Source organism: Triticum aestivum, chromosome 6A (assembly GCF_018294505.1).
Source record: "Triticum aestivum cultivar Chinese Spring chromosome 6A, IWGSC CS RefSeq v2.1, whole genome shotgun sequence".
Taxonomy (NCBI): domain Eukaryota; kingdom Viridiplantae; phylum Streptophyta; class Magnoliopsida; order Poales; family Poaceae; genus Triticum; species Triticum aestivum.
The window spans coordinates 620228331-620253819 of record NC_057809.1 but is presented as its reverse complement, the minus strand read 5'-3'; the positions used below and the strand labels follow the sequence as shown (position 1 = coordinate 620253819).

General features: G+C 46.6%; 1 pseudogene; it reads left to right on the top strand.

The window, feature by feature from the left end:
* LOC123129868 (large ribosomal RNA subunit accumulation protein YCED homolog 1, chloroplastic-like) overlaps window positions 1-23153 on the top strand; it is a 40597-nt pseudogene extending 17444 nt beyond the window's left edge.
* Window positions 23154-25489: the final 2336 nt, after the last annotated feature.

Here is a 25489-nt window from a genome sequence, read left to right as displayed (position 1 = left end):
AAATTATCCTATCACAAAACTATCTGTTACCTATTATTTCAGTGCTTGCAGAGAATACCTTACTGAAAACCCCTTATCATTTTCTTCTGCTCCTCGTTGGGTTCTACACTCTTACTTATCGAAAGGACTATGATAGATCCCCTATACTTGTGAGTCATCAGACATCTGTTCTTGACTTCAAGATTCTCAATACCAAGGCCCCCCCTGGTCCTTTGGTCGATAGATGATATCCCATTTGGCGAGTCGGTATTTTCTCTTTAGTTTATCACTCTGCCAGAAGAATCGGGATCGATAGAAGTCCAGCCTTTTCCTAACACCAACTGGGACTTCGAAGAAAGATAAGAGAAACATAGGCATGCTCATGAGCATCGAATTAATAAGAATCAATCGGCCTCCATATGACATGAGTTTGCCCTTCCAGCAACTCAGTTTCTTCTCAAACCGATCCTCGATGCACTTCCATTCTCTGTTTGTCAGCTTACGATGGTGAATGGGTATACCTGAAAGGTAATGCCCCCAATTCGCATCTGAACAATAGGCTATAAGCCTCTTGTTCCTCATTGGCTCTACCAAAACAGAACAACTCGCTTTTATGAAAGTTAATCTTCAATCCTTTCAATTGTTCCAATAAGCATAAAACCAGCTTCATATTTCTCGCTTTTGCCAAGTCGTGCTCCATAAAGATGATTGTATCATCAACGTACTGCAGGATGGACACACCACCATCAACTAGGTGAGGCACCAAGCCACCCACCTGACCGGCCTCCTTTGCCCTACCTATCAGAATTGCCAACATGTCAACCACAATGTTGAACAGAATAGGAGACATTGGATCACCTTGTCTCAGGCCCTTGTGTGTCTGAAAATAATGACCTATGTCGTCATTCACTTTAATTCCAACACTCCCTTTTTGCATGAAAGATTCTACTTGGCGTCGCCAAGCTTCATCAAAACCCTTCATGCGTAAGGCCTGTTGAAGGAAAGGTCATTTGACTTTATCGTACGCTTTCTCGAAATCCACCTTGAAAACAACTCCGTCTAGTTTTTCGTGTGAATCTCATGGAGCGTTTCATGAAGGACCACAACCCCTTCGAGGATGTTCCTGTCCGGCATGAAAGCAGTTTGGGTAGGCTGCACCACAACATGCGCAATCTGTGTGAGCCTATTAGTCCCGACCTTGGTAAATTTTTTGAAACTAATATTAAGAAGACAGATGAGCCTGAATTGCTCAATTCTCATAGCCTCTATTTTCTTAGGAAGCAGGGTTATCGTTCCAAAATTCAGTTGAAAAAGCTGAAGCTGTCCAGAGAATAAATCATGGAACAACGGTAGCAGATCCCCTTTAATAATATGCCAACACTTCTTATAAAACTCAGCCGGGAATCCATCCGGGCCGGGAGCCTTATTATTTTTCATCTGCGATATGGCCTCAAACACGTCTTTCTCAGAAAAAGGAGCAGCTAAAATATCATTCTCAACTGCAGTAAGTTGAGGAAAATCCTCAATTCTGGACTCATCCAGAGAAACACAGTTATCCTCTGGAGGCCCAAACAATTGCTTGTAATACTCAGTAATGTATAATTTTAGGTTCTCCTGACCTAGAATCGTTCCTTCATCTTGTTCAAGCTGAAAGGTCCTCTTCTTTCTGTGTTTGCCATTAGCGATCATGTGGAAGAATTGAGTGTTCGCGTCCCCCCTGGACTACTCGTTAGACCTTGGCCCGCGGCGCCCACTTTAATTCTTATTCACGAAGAAGCACTTTCAGCCTCATCTCCGCGTCAAGCTTGGCATGAAGCTCTGAGGCTGGCAGAACCGTGGTTTCTTCTTTTACATCTAGGGACTGAATAAGGGTAAGGAGCTGTTCCTTTTCGACCTTATAAATCCCGCTAAGATGCTTAGCCCACCCACGTAGGAAACTTCTCAAGTGCCTAATCTTATTCTACCAACGCTCAAGCGCAGTCCTACCTCCTTCATCCTTAGCACACTCTCTGGCTACGAGATCAAAGAAGCCTTCTCTTTCAAACCAAGCAAGGTCGAACGAAAATGAGTTTTTGTTTCCCAAGTGGGTGGCCTCACCAGAGTCAAGAAATAAAAGCGTGTGGTCAGAAATACCATGAGAAAGTGCCTGAACTATTACAAAGGGAAATTTCTGTTCCCATTCGACACTAGCTAGTACTCGATCCAACTTTTCAAACGTCGGATTTGGCATCGCGTTAGCCCATGTGAACTTTCTTCCCGAAAGCTCTATCTCTCTCAGATCCAAGCTTTCAATGATAGTATTAAACATGAAGGACCATCTGCCATCAAAGTTATCATTGATCTTCTCATCACGCCTTCTAATGATGTTAAAATCACCCTCCACCAGGATTGGAAGCTGCTCAAAACCGCAAATCCTAACCATATCAGCCAAGAAATCAGGTTTGAGTTCGGGCTGTGTGGCACCATATACCGCCACCAGAGCCCAATTAAACCCATCAGCCTTTGACTGCACCCTAAACTTAACAACAAAATCTCCCATGACCACACTTCGGACTTCGAGCGAATCGCATCTAACTCCAAGTAAGATCCCACCCGATCTTCCTCGCGGTGGCAGACAATGCCAGTCAAAATCAATACCGCCTGATAAAGTATTGAGAAATTGTGGCGAAAAATTATCTCTACCAGTTTCCTACAATGCGATAAAGTCCAACCTATGCTCGATAGACGCCTCTGCAAGAAACCTTCTTTTACCCAAGTCTTTCAGACCTCTTCTATTCCAAAAGATTCCTTTCATATCTTGTCATGGAATTTTTTAGCCGTGCGGATCCTATCACTCCTACGCACTGCGGAAGTTGGGTAGATCTTCCGCTTCCATTTGCGTTTAGGAATGTTCTTACTCTCCAGCCGGTCCTCACAACCAGGCTCAGAAGGCCTGACTACAACATTCTCAAAACTCTCATCCTCCTCCTCAGGCTCAGGTAGGGGAGGAGAAAGATCCGCACAAAAATTATCGAGCACCCTGACCCCCAAAGCATCAATATCGGAATCATTCATGGGTTTAACCGCTGCTAAGTTACGAATCATCTCTAAAGCCTGCTCTACCTCTAAATCCAGGATATCATTAATGGAATTTGAAATTTCACTATCATTACTACCTAGTGAAATTCCTAATTGGTTTGCATTATTAATAATCTCATCATTAGAAAAATGCAAGATGGAATTTGAGGTATTAACCGACATACCAGTAGTGACCTCAACATCATGAAGCTTGGCCGCCCTCATGGCGCACCGCCGTTGTATGTCGTCAACCTCCGGATTGTCCTGGAGACGGCAGCTCAACCGTCGCCCCTCAGACACCGGATCTGGAATCCCACCGAATGCAATCGCCTCCTCCCGAGAGACCCTGCTTGGGGTGGGGCCTCCTGCCTCACCCCGAACACGCAACCGGTTAGCCTCCATCGACGAACCAGCTGGACCACCGAAAAGCGGTGGGGCGCTCAACGGCACCGCCGACGTCGGTCGCGCCCCATGGCAGAGAGACGGCACCATGGCCCGCCGGCAAGAAGGGATCACCAGCGCCACAGGAGGGCCGGCCACCCTAGGCGCCCCAGGAGAAGAGAGCACCGAGGCCACCTACCCCGAGCCCCCTACAGAATGTGGAACCGCCGCCTGCAGCTCCGGCCTCGCGAGAAGGGAAGAGGGTGCCGAGTGAAGGAAATATGCCCTAGAGGCAATAATAAAGTTATTATTTATTTCCTTATATCATGATAAATGTTTATTATTCATGCTAGAATTGTATTAACCAGAAACATAATACATGTGTGAATACATAGACAAACTTAATGTCACCAGTATGCCTCTACTTGACTAGCTCGTTAATCAAAGATGGTTATGTTTCCTAACCATGAACAAAGAGTTGTTATTTGATTAACGGGATCACATCATTAGGTGAATGATCTGATTGACATGACCCATTCCATTAGCTTAGCACCCGATCGTTTAGTATGTTGCTATTGCTTTCTTCATGACTTATACATGTTCCTATAACTATGAGATTATGCAACTCCCGTTTGCCGGAGGAACACTTTGTGTGCTACCAAACGTCACAACGTAAATGGGTGATTATAAAGGAGCTCTACAGGTGTCTCCAAAGGTAGATGTTGGGTTGGCATATTTCGAGATTAGGATTTGTCACTCCGATTGTCGGAGAGGTATCTCTGGGCCCTCTCGGTGATGCACATCACATAAGCCTTGCAAGCATTGCAACCAATGAGTTAGTTGCGAGATGATGTATTACGGAACGAGTAAAGAGACTTGCCGGTAACGAGATTAAACTAGGTATTGGATACCGACGATCGAATCTCGGACAAGTAACATACCGATGACAAAGGGAACAACGTATGTTGTTATGCGGTCTGACCGAAAAAGATCTTCGTAGAATATGTAGGAGCCAATATGGGCATCCAGGTCCCGCTATTGGTTATTGACCGGAGATATGTCTCAGTCATGTCTGCATTATTCTCGAACCGTAGGGTCCGCACGCTTAACGTTACGATGACAGTTATTATGAGTTTATGCATTTTGATGTACCGAAGTTAGTTCGGAGTCCCGGATGTGATCACGGACATGACGAGGAGTCTTGAAATGGTCGAGACATAAAGATTGATATATTGGAAGCCTATGTTTGGATATCGGAAGTGTTCCGGGTGAAATCGGGATTTTACCGGAGTACCGGGAGGTTACTGGAACCCCCCGGGAGCCATATGGGCCTTAGTGGGCTTTAGTGGAAAGGTGAAAGGGGCAGCCCAAGGTGGGCTGCGCGCCTCCCCCCTCCCCTAGTCCTATTAGGACAAGGAGAGGTGGCCGACCCCCCTCTCTCTCTCTCTCTCTTTCCCTTCGGGGAATCCTATTCCAAATAGGATTGCCCGGTAGGAGTAGGACTGCTCCTGCGCCCTCCTCCTGGCCGGCCGCCCCCTCCCCCTTGGCTCCTTTATATACGGGGGCAGGGGGCACCTCTAGACACACAAGTTGATGATTGAGATCATTCCTTAGCCGTGTGCGGTGCCCCCTGCCACCATATTCCACCTCGATCATATCGTTGTAGTGCTTAGGCGAAGCCCTGCGTCGGTAGAACATCAAGATCATCACCACGCCATCGTGCTGACGGAACTCCTCCCCGAAGCTTTGCTGGATCGGAGCCCAGGGATCGTCATGGAGCTGTACGTGTGCTAAGAACTCGGAGGTGCCAGAGTAACGGTGCTTGGATCGGTCGGATCGGGAAGACGTACGACTACTTCCTCTACGTTGCGTCATCGCTTCCGCAGTCGGTCTGCGTGGGTACGTAGACAACACTCTCCCCTCTCGTTGCTATGCATCACCATGATCTTGAGTGTGCGTAGGAAATTTTTTGAAATTACTACGAAACCCAACAGTGGTATCAGAGCCTAGGTTTTATATGTTGATGTTATATGCACGAGTAGAACACAAGTGAGTTGTGGGCGATATAAGTCATAATGCCTACCAGCATGTCATACTTTGGTTCGGCGGTATTGTTGGACGAGACGACCCGGACCGACATTACGCGTACGCTTACGCGAGACCGGTTCTCCCGACGTGCTTTGCACATAGGTGGCTTGCGGGCGACAGTCTCTCCAACTTTAGTTGAACCAAGTATGGCTACGCCCGGTCCTTGCGAAGGTTAAAACGGAGTCTATTTGACAAACTATCGTTGTGGTTTTGATGCGTAGGTGAGATTGGTTCTTGCTTAAGCCCGTAGCAGCCACGTTAAACTTGCAACAACAAAGTAGAGGACGTCTAACTTGTTTTTGCAGGGCATGTTGTGATGTGATATCGTCAAGACATGATGCTGAATTTTATTGTATGAGATGATCATGTTTTGTAATCGAGTTATCGGCAACTGGCAGGAGCCATATGGTTGTCGCTTTATTGTATGCAATGCAATCGCGATGTAATGCTTTACTTTATCACTAAGCGGTAGCGATAGTCGTGTAAGCATAAGATTGGCGAGACGACAACGATGCTACGATGGAGATCAAGGTGTCGCGCCGGTGACGATGGTGATCATGACGGTGCTTCGGAGATGGAGATCATAGGCACAAGATGATGATGGCCATATCATATCACTTATATTGATTGCATGTGATGTTTATCTTTTATGCATCTTATCTTGCTTTGATTGACGGTAGCATTATAAGATGATCTCTCACTAAATTATCAAGAAGTGTTCTCCCTGAGTATGCACCGTTGCGAAAGTTCTTCGTGCTGAGTCACCACGTGATGATCGGGTGTGATAGGCTCTACGTTCAAATACAACGGGTGCAAAACAGTTGCACAGGCGGAATACTCAGGTTATACTTGACGAGCCTAGCATATGTACAGATATGGCCTCGGAACACGGAGACCGAAAGGTCGAGCGTGAATCATATAGTAGATATGATCAACATAATGATGTTCACCAATGAAACTACTCCATCTCACGTGATGATCGGACATGGTTTAGTTGATTTGGATCACGTAATCACTTAGAGGATTAGAGGGATGTCTATCTAAGTGGGAGTTCTTTAAGTAATATGATTAATTGAACCTAAATTTATCATGAACTTAGTGCCTGATAGTATCTTGCTTGTTTATGTATGATTGTAGATAAATGGCCCGTTCTTTTGTTCCGTTGAATTTTAATGCGTTCCTTGAGAGAGCAAAGTTGAAAGATGATGGTAGCAATTACACGGACTGGGTCCGTAACTTGAGGATTATCCTCATTGCTGCACAGAAGAATTACATCCTGGAAGCACCGCTGGGTGCCAGGCCTACTGCTGGAGCAACACCAGATGTTATGAACATCTGGGAGAGCAAGGCTGATAACTACTCGATAGTTCAGTGTGCCATGCTTTACGGCTTAGAATCGGGACTTCAACGACGTTTTGAACGTCATGGGGCATATGAGATGTTCCAGGAGTTGAAGTTAATATTTCAAGCAAATGCCCGGATTGAGAGATATGAAGTCTCCAATAAATTCTATAGCTGCAAGATGGAGGAGAACAGTTCTGTCAGTGAGCATATACTCAAAATGTCTGGGTATAATAATCACTTGATTCAATTGGGAGTTAATCTTCCAGATGATTGCGTCATTGACAGAATTCTCCAATCACTGCCACCAAGCTACAAGAGCTTCGTGATGAACTATAATATGCAAGGGATGAATAAGACTATTCCCGAGCTCTTCGCAATGCTAAAAGCTGCGGAGGTAGAAATCAAGAAGGAGCATCAAGTGTTGATGGTCAACAAGACCACTAGTTTCAAGAAAAAGGGCAAAGGGAAGAAGAAGGGAAACTTCAAAAAGAATAGCAAACAAGTTGCTGCTCAAGAGAAGAAACCCAAGTCTGGACCTAAGCCTGAAACCGAGTGCTTCTACTGCAAGCAGACTGGTCACTAGAAGCGGAACTGCCCCAAGTATTTGGCGGATAAGAAGGATGGCAAGGTGAACAAAGGTATATGTGATATACATGTTATTGATGTGTACCTTACTAATGCTCGCAGTAGCACCTGGGTATTTGATACTGGTTCTGTTGCTAATATTTGCAACTCGAAACAGGGACTACAGATTAAGCGAAGATTAGCTAAGGACGAGGTGACGATGCGCGTGGGAAACGGTTCCAAAGTCGATGTGATCGCGATCGGCACGCTACCTCTACATCTACCTTCGGGATTAATATTAGACCTAAATAATTGTTATTTGGTGCCAGCGTTGACCATGAACATTATATCTGGATCTTGTTTAATGCGAGACGGTTATTCATTTAAATCAGAGAATAATGGTTGTTCTATTTATATGAGTAATATCTTTTATGGTCATGCACCCTTGAAGAGTGGTCTATTCTTGTTGAATCTCGATAGTAGTGATACACATATTCATAATGTAGAAGCCAAAAGATGCAGAGTTGATAATGATAGTGCAACTTATTTGTGGCACTGCCATTTAGGTCATATCGGTATAAAGCGCATGAAGAAACTCCATACTGATGGACTTTTTGAACCACTTGATTATGAATCACTTGGTACTTGCAAACCATGCCTCATGGGCAAGATGACTAAAACACCGTTCTCCGGTACTATGGAGAGAGCAACAGATTTGTTGGAAATCATACATACAGATGTATGTGGTCCGATGAATATTGAGGCTCGTGGCGGATATCGTTATTTTCTCACAAGCAGATATGGGTATGTCTAGTTAATGAAACCCAAGTCTGAAACATTTGAAAAGTTCAAAGAATTTCAGAGTGAAGTTGAAAATCATCGTAACAAGAAAATAAAGTTTCTACGATCTGATCGTGGAGGAGAATATTTGAGTTACGAGTTTGGTGTACATATGAAACAATGCGGAATAGTTTCGCAACTCACGCCACCCGGAACACCACAGCGTAATGGTGTCTCCGAACGTCGTAATCGTACTTTACTAGATATGGTGCGATCTATGATGTCTCTTACTGATTTACCGCTTTCGTTTTGGGGTTATGCTTTAGAGACGGCCGCATTCACGTTAAATAGGGCACCATCAAAATCTGTTAAGACGACGCCTTTTGAACTATGGTTTGGCAAGAAACCAAAGTTGTCATATCTTAAAGTTTGGGGCTGCGATGCTTATGTGAAAAAACTTCAACCTGATAAGCTCGAACCCAAATCGGAGAAATGTGTCTTCATAGGATACCCAAAGGAGACTATTGGGTACACCTTCTATCACAGATCCGAAGGCAAGACATTCGTTGCTAAGAATGGATCCTTTCTAGAGAAGGAGTTTCTCTCGAAAGAAGTGAGTGGGAGGAAAGTAGAACTTGACGAGGTAACTGTACCTGCTCCCTTATTGGAAAGTAGTACATCACAAAAAACTGTTTCAGTGACACCTACACCAGTTAGTGAGGAAGCTAATGATGATGATCATGAAACTTCAGATCAAGATACTACTGAACTTCGTAGATCAACCAGAGTGAGATCCGTGCCAGAGTGGTACGGTAATCCTGTTCTGGAAGTCATGCTACTAGATCATGATGAACCTACGAACTATGAAGAAGCGATGGTGAGCCCAGATTCCGCAAAATGGCTTGAAGCCATGAAATCTGAGATGGGATCCATGTATGAGAACAAAGTATGGACTTTGGTTGACTTGCCCAATGATCGGCAAGCAATTGAGAATAAATGGATCTTCAAGAAGAAGACTGACGCTGACGGTAGTGTTACTGTCTACAAAGCTCGACTTGTTGCAAAAGGTTTTCGACAAGTTCAAGGGGTTGACTACGATGAGACCTTCTCACCCGTAGTGATGCTTAAGTCTGTCCGAATCATGTTAGCAATTGCCGCATTTTATGATTATGAAATTTGGCAGATGGATGTCAAAACTGCATTCCTGAATGGATTTCTGGAAGAAGAGTTGTATATGATGCAACCGGAAGGTTTTGTCGATCCAAAGAGAGCTAACAAAGTGTGCAAGCTCCGGCGATCCATTTATGGACTGGTGCAAGCCTCTCGGAGTTGGAATAAGCGCTTTGATAGTGTGATCAAAGCATTTGGTTTTATACAGACTTTCGGAAAAGCCTGTATCTACAAGAAAGTGAGTGGGAGCTCTGTAGCATTTCTGATATTATATGTGGATGACATATTACTGATTGGAAATGATATAGAATTTCTGGATAGCATAAAGGGATACTTGAATAAGAGTTTTTCAATGAAAGACCTCGGTGAAGCTGCTTACATATTAGGCATTAAGATCTATAGAGATAGGTCAAAACGCCTAATTGGACTTTCACAAAGCACATACCTTGACAAAGTTTTGAAAAAGTTCAAAATGGATCAAGCAAAGAAAGGGTTCTTGCCTATGTTACAAGGTGTGAAATTGAGTAAGACTCAAAGCCCGACCACTGCAGAAGATAGAGAGAAGATGAAAGACGATCCCTATGCTTCAGCCATAGGCTCTATCATGTATGCAATGCTGTGTACCAGACCTGATGTATGCCTTGCTATAATTTTAGCAGGGAGGTACCAACGTAATCCAGGAGTGGATCACTGGACAGCGGTCAAGAACATCCTGAAGTACCTGAAAATGACTAAGGATATGTTTCTCGTATATGGAGGTGACAAAGAGCTCATCGTAAACGGTTACGTTGATGCAAGCTTTGACACTGATCCGGACGATTCTAAATCGCAAACCGGATACGTGTTTACATTAAACGGTGGAGCTGTCAGTTGGTGCAATTCTAAACAAAGCGTCGTAGCGGGATCTACATGTGAAGCGGAGTACATAGCTGCTTCGGAAGCAGCAAATGAAGGATTCTGGATGAAGGAGTTCATATCCGATCTAGGTGTCATACCTAGTGCATCGGGTCCAATGAAAATCTTTTGTGACAATACTGGTGCAATTGCCTTGGCAAAGGAATCCAGATTTCACAAGAGAACCAAGCACATCAAGAGACGCTTCAATTCCATCCGGGATCTAGTCCAGGTGGGAGACATAGAGATTTGCAAGATACATACGGATCTGAATGTTGCAGACCCGTTGACTAAGCCTCTTCCACGAGCAAAACATGATCAGCACCAAGGCTCCATGGGTGTTAGAATCATTACTGTGTAATCTAGATTATTGACTCTAGTGCAAGTGGGAGACTGAAGGAAATATGCCCTAGAGGCAATAATAAAGTTATTATTTATTTCCTTATATCATGATAAATGTTTATTATTCATGCTAGAATTGTATTAACCGGAAACATAATACATGTGTGAATACATAGACAAACTTAATGTCACTAGTATGCCTCTACTTGACTAGCTCGTTAATCAAAGATGGTTATGTTTCCTAACCATGAACAAAGAGTTGTTATTTTATTAATGGGATCACATCATTAGGTGAATGATCTGATTGACATGACCCATTCCATTAGCTTAGCACCCGATCGTTTAGTATGTTGCTATTGCTTTCTTCATGACTTATACATGTTCCTATAACTATGAGATTATGCAACTCCCGTTTGCCGGAGGAACACTTTGTGTGCTACCAAACGTCACAACGTAAATGGGTGATTATAAAGGAGCTCTACAGGTGTCTCCAAAGGTAGATGTTGGGTTGGCGTATTTCGAGATTAGGATTTGTCACTCCAATTGTCGGAGAGGTATCTCTGGGCCCTCTCGGTAATGCACATCACATAAGCCTTGCAAGCATTGCAACCAATGAGTCAGTTGCGAGATGATGTATTACGGAACGAGTAAAGAGACTTGCCGGTAACGAGATTAAACTAGGTATTGGATACCGACGATCGAATCTCGGATAAGTAACATACCGATGACAAAGGGAACAACGTATGTTGTTATGCGGTCTGACCGATAAAGATCTTCGTAGAATATGTAGAAGCCAATATGGGCATCCAGGTCCCGCTATTGGTTATTGACCGGAGATATGTCTCAGTCATGTCTGCATTATTCTTGAACCGTAGGGTCCGCACGCTTAACGTTACGATGACAGTTATTATGAGTTTATGCATTTTGATGTACTAAAGTTAGTTCGAAGTCCCGAATGTGATCACAGACATGACGAGGAGTCTCTAAATGGTCGAGACATAAAGATTGATATATTGGAAGCCTATGTTTGGATATCGGAAGTGTTCCGGGTGAAATCGGGATTTTACCGGAGTACCGGGAGGTTACCGGAACCCCCCGGGAGCCATATGGGCCTTAGTGGGCTTTAGTGGAAAGGTGAAAGGGGCAGCCCAAGGTGGGCTGCGCGCCTCCCCCCTCCCCTAGTCCTATTAGGACAAGGAGAGGTGGCCGACCCCCCTCTCTCTCTCTCTTTCCCTTCGGGGAATCCTATTCCAAATAGGATTGGGGGGGGGGGGGGAGTCCTACTCCCGATAGGAGCAGGACTCCTCCTGCGCCCTCCTCCTGGCCGGCCGCCCCCTCCCCCTTGGCTTATATACGGGGGCAGGGGGGCACCTCTAGACACACAAGTTGATGATTGAGATCATTCCTTAGCCGTGTGCGGTGCCCCCTGCCACCATATTCCACCTCGATCATATCGTTGTAGTGCTTAGGCGAAGCCCTGCGTCGGTAGAACATCAAGATCATCACCACGCCGTCGTGCTGACGGAACTCCTCCCCGAAGCTTTGCTGGATCGGAGCCCGGGGATCGTCATCGAGCTGTACGTGTGCTAAGAACTCGGAGGTGCCGGAGTAACGGTGCTTGGATCGGTCGGATCGGGAAGACGTACGACTACTTCCTCTACGTTGCGTCATCGCTTCCGCAGTCGGTCTGCGTGGGTACGTAGACAACACTCTCCCCTCTCGTTGGTATGCATCACCATGATCTTGAGTGTGTGTAGGAAATTTTTTGAAATTACTACGAAACCCGACAGTGGTATCAGAGCCTAGGTTTTATATGTTGATGTTATATGCACGAGTAGAACACAAGTGAGTTGTGGGCGATATATGTCATACTTCCTACCAGCATGTCATACTTTGGTTCGGCGGTATTGTTGGACGAGACGACCCGGACCGACATTACGCGTACGCTTACGCGAGACCGATTCTCCCGACGTGCTTTGCACATAGGTGGCTTGCGGGCGACAGTCTCTCCAACTTTAGTTGAACCAAGTATGGCTACGCCCGGTCCTTGCGAAGGTTAAAACGGAGTCTATTTGACAAACTATTGTTGTGGTTTTGATGCGTAGGTGAGATTGGTTCTTGCTTAAGCCCGTAGCAGCCACGTAAAACTTGCAACAACAAAGTAGAGGACGTCTAACTTGTTTTTGCAGGGCATGTTGTGATGTGATATCATCAAGACATGATGCTGAATTTTATTGTATGAGATGATCATGTTTTGTAATCGAGTTATCGGCAACTGGCAGGAGCCATATGGTTGTCGCTTTATTGTATGCAATGCAATCGCGATGTAATGCTTTACTTTATCACTAAGCGGTAGCGATAGTCGTGTAAGCATAAGATTGGCGAGACGACAACGATGCTACGATGGAGATCAAGGTGTCGCGCCGGTGACGATGGTGATCATGACGGTGCTTCGGAGATGGAGATCATAGGCACAAGATGATGATGGCCATATCATATCACTTATATTGATTGCATGTGATGTTTATCTTTTATGCATCTTATCTTGCTTTGATTGACGGTAGCATTATAAGATGATCTCTCACTAAATTATCAAGAAGTGTTCTCCCTGAGTATGCACCGTTGTGAAAGTTCTTCGTGCTGAGTCACCACGTGATGATCGGGTGTGATAGGCTCTACGTTCAAATACAACGGGTGCAAAACAGTTGCACGCGCGGAATACTCAGGTTATACTTGACGAGCCTAGCATATGTACAGATATGGCCTCGGAACACGGAGACCGAAAGGTCGAGCGTGAATCATATAGTAGATATGATCAACATAATGATGTTCACCAATGAAACTACTCCATCTCACGTGATGATCGGACATGGTTTAGTTGATTTGGATCACGTAATCACTTAGAGAATTAGAGGGATGTCTATCTAAGTGGGAGTTCTTTAAGTAATATGATTAATTGAACCTAAATTTATCATGAACTTAGTGCCTGATAGTATCTTGCTTGTTTATGTATGATTGTAGATAAATGGCCCGTTCTTTTGTTCCGTTGAATTTTAATGCGTTCCTTGAGAGAGCAAAGTTGAAAGATGATGTTAGCAATTACACGGACTGGGTCCATAACTTGAGGATTATCCTCATTGCTGCACAGAAGAATTACGTCCTGGAAGCACCGCTGGGTGCCAGGCCTACTGCTGGAGCAACACCAGATGTTACGAACGTCTGGGAGAGCAAGGCTGATGACTACTCGATAGTTCAGTGTGCCATGCTTTACGGCTTAGAATCGGGACTTCGACGACGTTTTGAACGTCATGGGGCATATGAGATGTTCCAGGAGTTGAAGTTAATATTTCAAGCAAATGCCCGGATTGAGAGATATGAAGTCTCCAATAAATTCTATAGCTGCAAGATGGAGGAGAACAGTTCTGTCAGTGAGCATATACTCAAAATGTCTGGGTATAATAATCACTTGATTCAATTGGGAGTTAATCTTCCAGATGATTGCGTCATTGACAGAATTCTCCAATCACTGCCACCAAGCTACAAGAGCTTCGTGATGAACTATAATATGCAAGGGATGAATAAGACTATTCCCGAGCTTTTCGCAATGCTAAAAGCTGCGGAGGTAGAAATCAAGAAGGAGCATCAAGTGTTGATGGTCAACAAGACCACTAGTTTCAAGAAAAAGGGCAAAGGGAAGAAGAAGGGAAACTTCAAAAAGAATAGCAAACAAGTTGCTGCTCAAGAGAAGAAACCCATGTCTGGACCTAAGCCTGAAACCGAGTGCTTCTACTGCAAGCAGACTGGTCACTAGAAGCGGAACTGCCCCAAGTATTTGGCGGATAAGAAGGATGGCAAGGTGAACAAAGGTATATGTGATATACATGTTATTGATGTGTACCTTACTAATGCTCGCAGTAGCACCTGGGTATTTGATACTGGTTCTGTTGCTAATATTTGCAACTCGAAACAGGGACTACAGATTAAGCGAAGATTAGCTAAGGACGAGGTGACGATGCGCGTGGGAAACGGTTCCAAAGTCGATGTGATCGCGATCGGCACGCTACCTCTACATCTACCTTCGGGATTAATATTAGACCTAAATAATTGTTATTTGGTGCCAGCGTTGAGCATGAACATTATATCTGGATCTTGTTTAATGCGAGACGGTTAGTCATTTAAATCAGAGAATAATGGTTGTTCTATTTATATGAGTAATATCTTTTATGGTCATGCACCCTTGAAGAGTGGTCTATTCTTGTTGAATCTCGATAGTAGTGATACACATATTCATAATGTAGAAGCCAAAAGATGCAGAGTTGATAATGATAGTGCAACTTATTTGTGGCACTGCCATTTAGGTCATATCGGTATAAAGCGCATGAAGAAACTCCATACTGATGGACTTTTTGAACCACTTGATTATGAATCACTTGGTACTTGCGAACCATGCCTCATGGGCAAGATGACTAAAACACCGTTCTCCGGTACTATGGAGAGAGCAACAGATTTGTTGGAAATCATACATACAGATGTATGTGGTCTGATGAATATTGAGGCTCGTGGCGGATATCGTTATTTTCTCACCTTCACAGATGATTTAAGCAGATATGGGTATATCTAGTTAATGAAACCCAAGTCTGAAACATTTGAAAAGTTCAAAGAATTTCAGAGTGAAGTTGAAAATCATCGTAACAAGAAAATAAAGTTTCTACGATCTGATCGTGGAGGAGAATATTTGAGTTACGAGTTTGGTGTACATATGAAACAATGCGGAATAGTTTCGCAGCTCACGCCACCCGGAACACCACAGTGTAATGGTGTCTCCGAACGTCGTAATCGTACTTTACTAGATATGGTGCGATCTATGATGTCTCTTACTGATTTACCGCTTTCGTTTTGGGGTTATGCTTTAGAGACGGCCGCATTCACGTTAAATAGGGCACCATCAAAATCTGTTAAGACGACGCCTTTTGAACTATGGTTTGGCAAGAAACCAAAGTTGTCGTATCTTAAAGTTTGGGGCTGCGATGCTTATGTGAAAAAACTTCAACCTGATAAGCTCGAACCCAATCGGAGAAATGTGTCTTCATAGGATACCCAAAGGAGACAATTGGGTACACCTTCTATCACAGATCCGAAGGCAAGACATTCGTTGCTAAGAATGGATCCTTTCTAGAGAAGGAGTTTCTCTCGAAAGAAGTGAGTGGGAGGAAAGTAGAACTTGACGAGGTAACTGTACCTGCTCCCTTATTGGAAAGTAGTACATCACAAAAAACTGTTTCAGTGACACCTACACCAGTTAGTGAGGAAGCTAATGATGATGATCATGAAACTTCAGATCAAGATACTACTGAACTTCGTAGATCAACCAGAGTGAGATCCGCGCCAGAGTGGTACGGTAATCCTGTTCTGGAAGTCATGCTACTAGATCATGATGAACCTACGAACTATGAAGAAGCGATGGTGAGCCCAGATTCCGCAAAATGGCTTGAAGCCATGAAATCTGAGATGGGATCCATGTATGAGAACAAAGTATGGACTTTGGTTGACTTGCCCAATGATCGGCAAGCAATTGAGAATTAATGGATCTTCAAGAAGAAGACTGACGCTGACGGTAATGTTACTGTCTACAAAGCTCGACTTGTTGCAAAAGGTTTTCGACAAGTTCAAGGGGTTGACTACGATGAGACCTTCTCACCCGTAGTGATGCTTAAGTCTGTCCGAATCATGTTAGCAATTGCCGCATTTTATGATTATGAAATTTGGCAGATGGATGTCAAAACTGCATTCCTGAATGGATTTCTGGAAGAAGAGTTGTATATGATGCAACCGGAAGGTTTTGTCGATCCAAAGGGAGCTAACAAAGTGTGCAAGCTCCAGCGATCCATTTATGGACTGGTGCAAGCCTCTCGGAGTTGGAATAAGCGCTTTGATAGTGTGATCAAAGCATTTGGTTTTATGCAGACTTTCGGAAAAGCCTGTATCTACAAGAAAGTGAGTGGGAGCTCTGTAGCATTTCTGATATTATATGTGGATGACATATTACTGATTGGAAATGATATAGAATTTCTGGATAGCATAAAGGGATACTTGAATAAGAGTTTCTCAATGAAAGACCTCGGTGAAGCTGCTTACATATTAGGCATTAAGATCTATAGAGATAGGTCAAAACGCCTAATTGGACTTTCACAAAGCACATACCTTGACAAAGTTTTGAAAAAGTTCAAAATGGATCAAGCAAAGAAAGGGTTCTTGCCTATGTTACAAGGTGTGAAATTGAGTAAGACTCAAAGCCTGACCACTTCAGAAGATAGAGAGAAGATGAAAGACGATCCCTATGCTTCAGCCATAGGCTCTATCATGTATGCAATGCTGTGTACCAGACCTGATGTATGCCTTGCTATAATTTTAGCAGGGAGGTACCAAAGTAATCCAGGAGTGGATCACTGGACAACGGTCAAGAACATCATGAAGTACCTGAAAATGACTAAGGATATGTTTCTCGTATATGGAGGTGACAAAGAGCCCATCGTAAACGGTTACGTTGATGCAAGCTTTGACACTGATCCGGATGATTCTAAATCGCAAACCGGATACGTGTTTACATTAAACGGTGGAGCTGTCAGTTGGTGCAATTCTAAACAAAGCGTCGTAGCGGGATCTACATGTGAAGCGGAGTACATAGCTGCTTCGGAAGCAGCAAATGAAGGAGTCTGGATGAAGGAGTTCATATCCGATCTAGGTGTCATACCTAGTGCATCGGGTCCAATGAAAATCTTTTGTGACAATACTGGTGCAATTGCCTTGGCAAAGGAATCCAGATTTCACAAGAGAACCAAGCACATCAAGAGACGCTTCAATTCCATCCGGGATCTAGTCCAGGTGGGAGACATAGAGATTTGCAAGATACATACGGATCTGAATGTTGCAGACCCGTTGACTAAGCCTCTTCCACGAGCAAAACATGATCAGCACCAAGGCTCCATGGGTGTTAGAATCATTACTGTGTAATCTAGATTATTGACTCTAGTGCAAGTGTGAGACTGAAGGAAATATGCCCTAGAGGCAATAATAAAGTTATTATTTATTTCCTTATATCATGATAAATGTTTGTTATTCATGCTAGAATTGTATTAACCGGAAACATAATACATGTGTGAATACATAGACAAACTTAATGTCACTAGTATGCCTCTACTTGACTAGCTCGTTAATCAAAGATGGTTATGTTTCCTAACCATGAACAAAGAGTTGTTATTTTATTAACGGGATCACATCATTAGGTGAGTGATCTGATTGACATGACCCATTCCATTAGCTTAGCACCCGATCGTTTAGTATGTTGCTATTGCTTTCTTCATGACTTATACATGTTCCTATAACTATGAGATTATGCAACTCCCGTTTGCCGGAGGAACACTTTGTGTGCTACCAAACGTCACAACGTAAATGGGTGATTATAAAGGAGCTCTACAGGTGTCTCCAAAGGTAGATGTTGGGTTGGCGTATTTCGAGATTAGGATTTGTCACTCCGATTGTCGGAGAGGTATCTCTGGGCCCTCTCGGTAATGCACATCACATAAGCCTTGCAAGCATTGTAACCAATGAGTTAGTTGCGAGATGATGTATTATGGAACGAGTAAAGAGACTTGCCGGTAACGAGATTAAACTAGGTATTGGATACCGACGATCGAATCTCGGACAAGTAACATACCGATGACAAAGGGAACAACATATGTTGTTATGCGGTCTGACCGATAAAGATCTTCGTAGAATATGTAGGAGCCAATATGGGCATCCAGGTCCCGCTATTGGTTATTGACCGGAGATATGTCTCAGTCATGTCTGCATTATTCTCGAACCGTAGGGTCCGCACGCTTAACGTTACGATGACAGTTATTATGAGTTTATGCATTTTGATGTACCGAAGTTAGTTCGGAGTCCCGGATGTGATCACGGACATGACGAGGAGTCTCTAAATGGTCGAGACATAAAGATTGATATATTGGAAGCCTATGTTTGGATATCGGAAGTGTTCCGGGTGAAATCGGGATTTTACCGGAGTACCGGGAGGTTACCGGAACCCCCGGGAGCCATATGGGCCTTAGTGGGCTTTAGTGGAAAGGTGAAATGGGAAGCCCAAGGTGGGCTGCGCACCTCCCCCCTCCCCTAGTCCTATTAGGACAAGGAGAGGTGGCCGGCCCCCCTCTTTCTCTCTTTCCCTTCGGGGAATCCTATTCCAAATAGGATTGGGGGGGAGTCCTACTCCCGGTAGGAGTAGGACTCCTCCTGCGCCCTCCTCCTGGCCGGCCGCCCCCTCCCCCTTGGCTCCTTTATATACGGGGGTAGGGGGGCACCTCTAGACACACACGTTGATGATTGAGATCGTTCCTTAGCCGTGTGCGGTGCCCCCTGCCACCATATTCCACCTCGATCATATCGTTGTAGTGCTTAGGCGAAGCCCTGCGTCGGTAGAACATCAAGATCGTCACCACGCCGTCGTGCTGACGGAGCTCCCCCCCGAAGCTTTGCTGGATCGGAGCCCGGGGATCGTCATCGAGCTGTACGTGTGCTAAGAACTCGGAGGTGTCGGAGTAACGGTGCTTGGATCGGTCGGATCGGGAAGACGTACGACTACTTCCTCTACGTTGCGTCATCGCTTCCGCAGTCGGTCTGCGTGGGTACGTAGACAACACTCTCCCCTCTTGTTGCTATGCATCACCATGATCTTGAGTGTGCGTAGGAATTTTTTTGAAATTACTACGAAACCCACCACCGAGGCCACCTGCCCCGGACCCCCTCCCGAAGATAAAACCTCCACCACCGAAACCTCGTCCACCGCGAGAGGATAAGAGGGCGCCGAGGCCACCTGCTCCGAGCCCCCTTCATAAAGCGAAACCGCCACCTGCAGCTCCGGCATCGCGACAGAAGAAGAGGGAACCGAGACCACCAGCCTAGGACCCCCTCCCGCGGGAAAGACCTCCACCGCCGGACCCTCGATCTGAGGAGAATCAACGAGTAGTACATGAGAGGGAGCCACCTCCTCCTCTCCCCTGACCAAGATCGGCAAAGCCCCAGGGTCGGGACTCACAGCATCCTCAAAATCCAAAGCCGGTAACGTGTGCTCAAAAACCTCGTCAGACTCCACCCGCTCACTCCAAAGTCTCGAAGGCGCAGAAGCCCGATCGAAAGATCCAAATCTTAGAGAAGTCGTAGGCACCGAGGAGGGTGGCACCGTCCCATCCCCGGACGTCTGAGAAACGGATCCCGGTCCATTGGACAACTCTCGTCCAGTGTCATCAACCGGTGCCTCCTTAGCTCCTGAGTTGTCATCTCCCTCGTGCATATCAACATCAGTCCCATTAGCCGCCTCGGCGAACAGACTCTCATCCTCAAACTCAATCACGAGGTTATAAATCTGGCCTCGATATGTCCACTTGACCACATCAGGCACGAACTCAATCTCCAGAACACTGACTAGCAGTCGGGCAATCCCGTGAGCTCTGGTATAAGCCATATCCACTCTCTCAGTCTTCCCCACCATAATGCCCAAGCTAGCCAAAACCCTGGCATCTTGCATCGGCTTCGAGGAGCCCCAGAAAAACGCAGCCAAACCTGAGTAAGCGGCTTACCCTGAGGTTCGACCATCTTCCACTCATGAAACTCGAGGACACCATTAGTACCCGACACTTTGCACATCCCAAAACTCAAAAGTCTCTGCAAATCCTCGACTGAAAGGAACTCAACCCTAAACATATTTGCCTCGAGACTAACAAGCTCCCACTGGAAGTCACTAGGAGCTAACTCCTTCAGCCTCTGCACAATCTGAGTCTCAGAGACCTCTCCTATGGTAACTTTGACAACCCCAGTGGTCATACTCTGGGTCTCATCAGGGATCTCCATCGCATCAGGAGACTCAAAGAACGTGAGCTCAGCACAACACACTCCATACATCATAAGAGACGGCGCCTGATCACGCAAAATCGGACAAACCCCTGAATCATGTGCCGGCTAGCCACAGGTGTCACATAGGTCAGCCACACACTCAGCAATAAAATAACCCTTCTCTCCACACTGATAGCACAACATTTTCTCCTTCTTGCGCGCCCACTTGGACGCCTTGTCCGAGTCAGCCCTGTCTGTCGCCTCCACTGACGCTGACACCGTGGTCTCACTCCCGGGTATCTCAGCATTAGCGAGCGCCGACACCACATCCATAGCCTGACCAGACAGCACCGGCTCCTTGGCAGCCCCAGTGGCGGTAGTCGCCCCGACGACCACAGGCGGAGCAGGCTGCCGTTAACGAAACCGGCCACCTCGACCACCTCGACCACCACGATGACCGCGGTAGCCTCCCCGCTGCCGATAGCCCGGGCCAGACGCCCCCTCAACAAAACCACCCGAAGGACCGAGAAATGGTCTCTCCGCCATCCCGTCACCCTGCCATGCATATCCTCGGCCACTGCCAGTCGACAAAGAACCTCGGTGCTGGCCATCTCCATAGGCATTGTACCCATCATCTCCCCATTGACCCCGGGGCGTTCCCGAAACACCTCCAGCACCCATGTTTTGCGGTGGCAGCGCCTGCGTCTGCATCGGCCCAGACCGATTCTGAGTCAGCCTCGCGACGTAGTGCGACGGAAGCGCCGGCCGAGGCTGACCAGGTGTCACACCCTGATTCCCCGGCGCCGGCGGCCTGGGTGCGATCGCACCACCCCGGCCCGCTGCAGTCACCCCAGTCAGAGCCGGCGTCGGCGGGCGAGGACCACCAGTCGTCCAGCCTCGACCAGCGGCAGGCAGCCCCGCCAAGCCTAGCGACGGCGGCCGAACCCATGGAAGGGCACCGCCACCACGTCCTGCAGCCACACTCGCCATCCCAGGGCCGACCGCAGTACCCCGGCCAGCTGCAGCCGCCAGCGGCGGCATACCTCGAACGGACCCAGAGACCGGTGGCGGCAGCGCACCACGGCCAGAACCAACACCCGGCGGCGGTGCGCCACGACCATTGACACCGCCCGGCGGCGGCGCACCCCCGACTCGGCCTGCCCCGGTATGCACGGCGGTGTTCTTTCCCGGCTGCAGACCAGCCCCGCGGCCCGCCATGGCCACCAGGGGAGGAATCCGTCTAGCGCGTCCAGGACCCGAAGAATGCAGCTGAGGCGCCCGATGCGAAAAAACCCTAGGACTCGGAGTAGACGAACGCGATGTAGATGGCGCTTGGATGCATGCGATGTCAGTTTCGCTATCGATAGGACCCGGACTCACTTGGGCCTCATACCCAATAGTCCCTGGCCCAATGACCTCGAGCGAAAAAACGTCCAAACCCAGCCCACTACGGCCCTTTAGTTCTAGTACCGCAACTGATGTAGCTACATCTGACTTCAGTAATCTGTGGACAATATTATTATCAAGGCTGTTATTGGTCATTAGATCCATTATTAGCTGTTAAAGGGGGGTATTCTATTCTGGCATTTTCGATATGGAAATACTCTGTTTCTAGTTAATTGCAACAAAGTTGACTCTTTATGAACGAACCGCAACAGAGTTTTTCTCCTGATAAAACTAGCATTAATTTTGTTTATGGCCTGAATTATGAGTTGGCAGATTTGAGGGTAGTACAACTAAGCAGTGTTGTTGTTGGTTCTGAAACCCATTATTATCATGCTCCATTTTCAGGTGTGCCGAGCCAGCTGCCGAAGGCATATTCACGAACTTCTCACTCCTACTGACAGAGGACCCAGTGGAGGAACCCGATGTGATGGACCTCGGCACCGTGTACGAGGAAGACAGGACCAAGTTCCCTTCGATAACTGGCAGCGAGGACGAGAACGATGAAGACATAGACTGGGATGACCGCATGCATTTCCCTGCCGGGGAGAAGGAGATCGACATCTCGAAGAACCTCCGGCACATCATCCACCTGGAGATCACGCTGGATGCCTTCTGCAGCAGCACCTGCAAAGGCTTGTGCCTCGTCTGTTGGTCACAGGTCCCTCGATCTCTCTTCTCTATGTGGTTACACACGCACCCGAAGTGTTTGTTGAAACTAAAGGAGAAGCAGAGCAAGGAGGAAAAACAGAGGAGGCACGCACGAGTTGTGGTTCCAGGCAACAAATGCCCTTGTTTTTTTTCTTTTTCAGCAACGAATGCTCGGTGTGCTGCTTGCGACCAATGCAAGGTTCAGCTTATTACATAGCAGAGACCCACTCCACTCCTCCTACCAACTCTGCAGCACATCAACTCACAATGTACTGCTCCTGATCTAAGCATGGACAGCCATGACACACAGTGGCATGTCCTCTCACACAATGCACGACATGTGCATGTACCTTTACATCAGGCTCACATGGCAGGAGTCAAACATGCATCAACACATGAGCATGATCAACAATTAATTAAATCATACATTGACTAGATTAACTTCTAACATCGTCTGTGGCGCGAACCTCAACACGAGCAGCTGCAGCTGCAGCACCGATGAGTCGTTGCAAGCCAAGGACGCCAGGCGGCCGGGAACTCTCAAAGATCTGCTGAAGCCTATGCAGAGAAGATGATGATGAGTCAAACAGTGCATATGCAGGTATCTTGTAACCTACTTATGCGATAGTCTCTATGATTCTCATGACCTCATGGGCAAGATATGCAGCCCGGTGAAAATGCAAATATTTGATGGCAGCGATAGCGGGGAACTAGACTGCCGATATTTGAGTCGCATCTCATGCTTCGCTCGCTGCACTGATGATGCAAATCTTTCTGGCCTTTCCTCCGAAGTTCATGATTATCATTTGTATTGCCTCATCTTACGGTCCAAAAGTAGAAGCCTGCAACGCAATGCTAGGATATTATGTTGTGCCGCAAAACTTTAAATGATATGTGGGTGAATTTGCGCGACACATGTGCTTTGTCTCCTGGGGGGATCAAATTAACTGTATGTACATTTATCACTGGTTAACTCCCTGGGAAGGTTAGATTAAATTGCTGTAACACAAGGCAGAATTCTTCATGTTAGTTAGCAAGTGTTATGTTTTTGCTGGAACAGTAGCATCTTTCAGGTTTTACTTCTTGCAAGCCAGCAGGTAACAAACCAAAGTAGGTCAACACAAAACTTACTTATAGTTGAACAAAGACAAATGAAAAAAGAGACGGTCATACGGAGAATCAGTTCACCAGTCACAACATATAGTAATTAAGTAGACTGAATAAACTAGCAGACTAGATCAACTCTCAAACAAGGCTAAACAGACATAGAAGAACCTCCGTTCCAGTGCTTGCCCGAGCTGATCACTACACAGGAACACAAAGAACACTCATCCATGCCCTCTCCTCTGCGAGTTTCGCGAGGGCGCGCCGCTCATTCCACAAGCTCGAAACAAGGGACCATGCAACAGCAACCTCCACCTTGCAGAAGCCAAGATCGCAGGTGCCATTGCTCGTGCCGGCCCTCTCCGGCGCGAACACGGCCTCACCTCGCGCAACAACGACGGCAGAGCCACCACCATCATCGCCGTCTTCTTTGCCAGCGATCTGAGGGGACGCCACCACGGAGACAACCAGCTTCCCCCCCTCGAGGTCCACCGACACGACGTGCCTCCAGAGCTCGACCGCGCCGGTCGAAGGGCTGATCGGCATCTTCCCGTCCCGGGAGTCGAGCAGCAGCACCTCTCCTTCCCTCACAGTTGTGACCTCGGCGACGACGCGCCCCCGGAGACCCTCTGGCCACACACCGTCGATGATCCGGACACCGATGATGGTCGCCTCGACCGAGGGGTCCAGCGGCGCGTAGGCAAGCTCGATCGTGCACCGGTCACAGAGGATACCAGAGCGGATCACATGTGTGGCAAGGTAGGTCTGGGGGTAGTTGAAGATCCCGAAGGCCAGCATCTCGTCCTCTTCGGGGTCTGTCTTGCTCTTCACCTTTAGCTGGAACTCAATCGTGATCGGGTCGATGATCACGATCACGCGCGACGGGCCTGTCAGCAGTAGGTATGGATCCTGCAACGCAAGCAACACATGTCAACAAAATGGCTGGCAGACTATCATGTAACGAAGACGAGAACTATGGTGAATATATCAAATTCATGCTCCAACTCGATGAAGATGAAGAATCAGAGGAAATATATTTTAACATAAAACAACAGACAACAAATGATGCACGGTGCTTCCCTGTTGGGTGAGGACCTGGCAGTTATCCCTGGTGCGGCTGAAGAGGAAGTTGCGATTGTGATCCGAGGTGTCCCTGGCGGCGACCAGGCCGTGGACATGCAGCGGCCACCGGAGGCCGTCTTCCAGGTCAGCCACCCGAACGCTGAAGATCTGCATAGTACAATGAGGTCTCGCGTAGCTTGGGATGGGTCCGAATGTAAAGCGCATGGGACCAAGACTTGCTGCATGGCAGGAAGCAAAGTTAAACTATGTGTCACGGGAACGAATAGAGCTTGTTGTTATCAGCAAACAAGACACATCCATGCTAAATAAAGCTGGTTAGATAGAGTGTCTGATCTCTTTTTCTACATTAACAAGAACATTGGACACAGTTAATGACATGTTCTTTGGAGGACTAACCCCTGAAATGACTGATCGTAATTAATCTATGGATGAGGTGCATTTGTGCCATCAGTAGAGCAAGCTCCCATGAACGAATGAATTTGCAGGTGAATGGATGAAAAATAGGTAGTGATGCGAGCGAAACAGGGGTGCTAGAGGTGATTACTCTGATCGTCGAAGGAGCCGAATTTGCCGGCGAAGCGGCTCTCCCACAGCCCGCGGAACCTGCCGATCCGATCTTCCTCCCTGTAAACCTCCTCCTCTTCCTCCTCCTCTTCCTCCTGCGTCGTCGTCTCCGGCGGTGGCGGCAGCGGACATGAACATGGAGGAGGTGTGCTGTTAATAT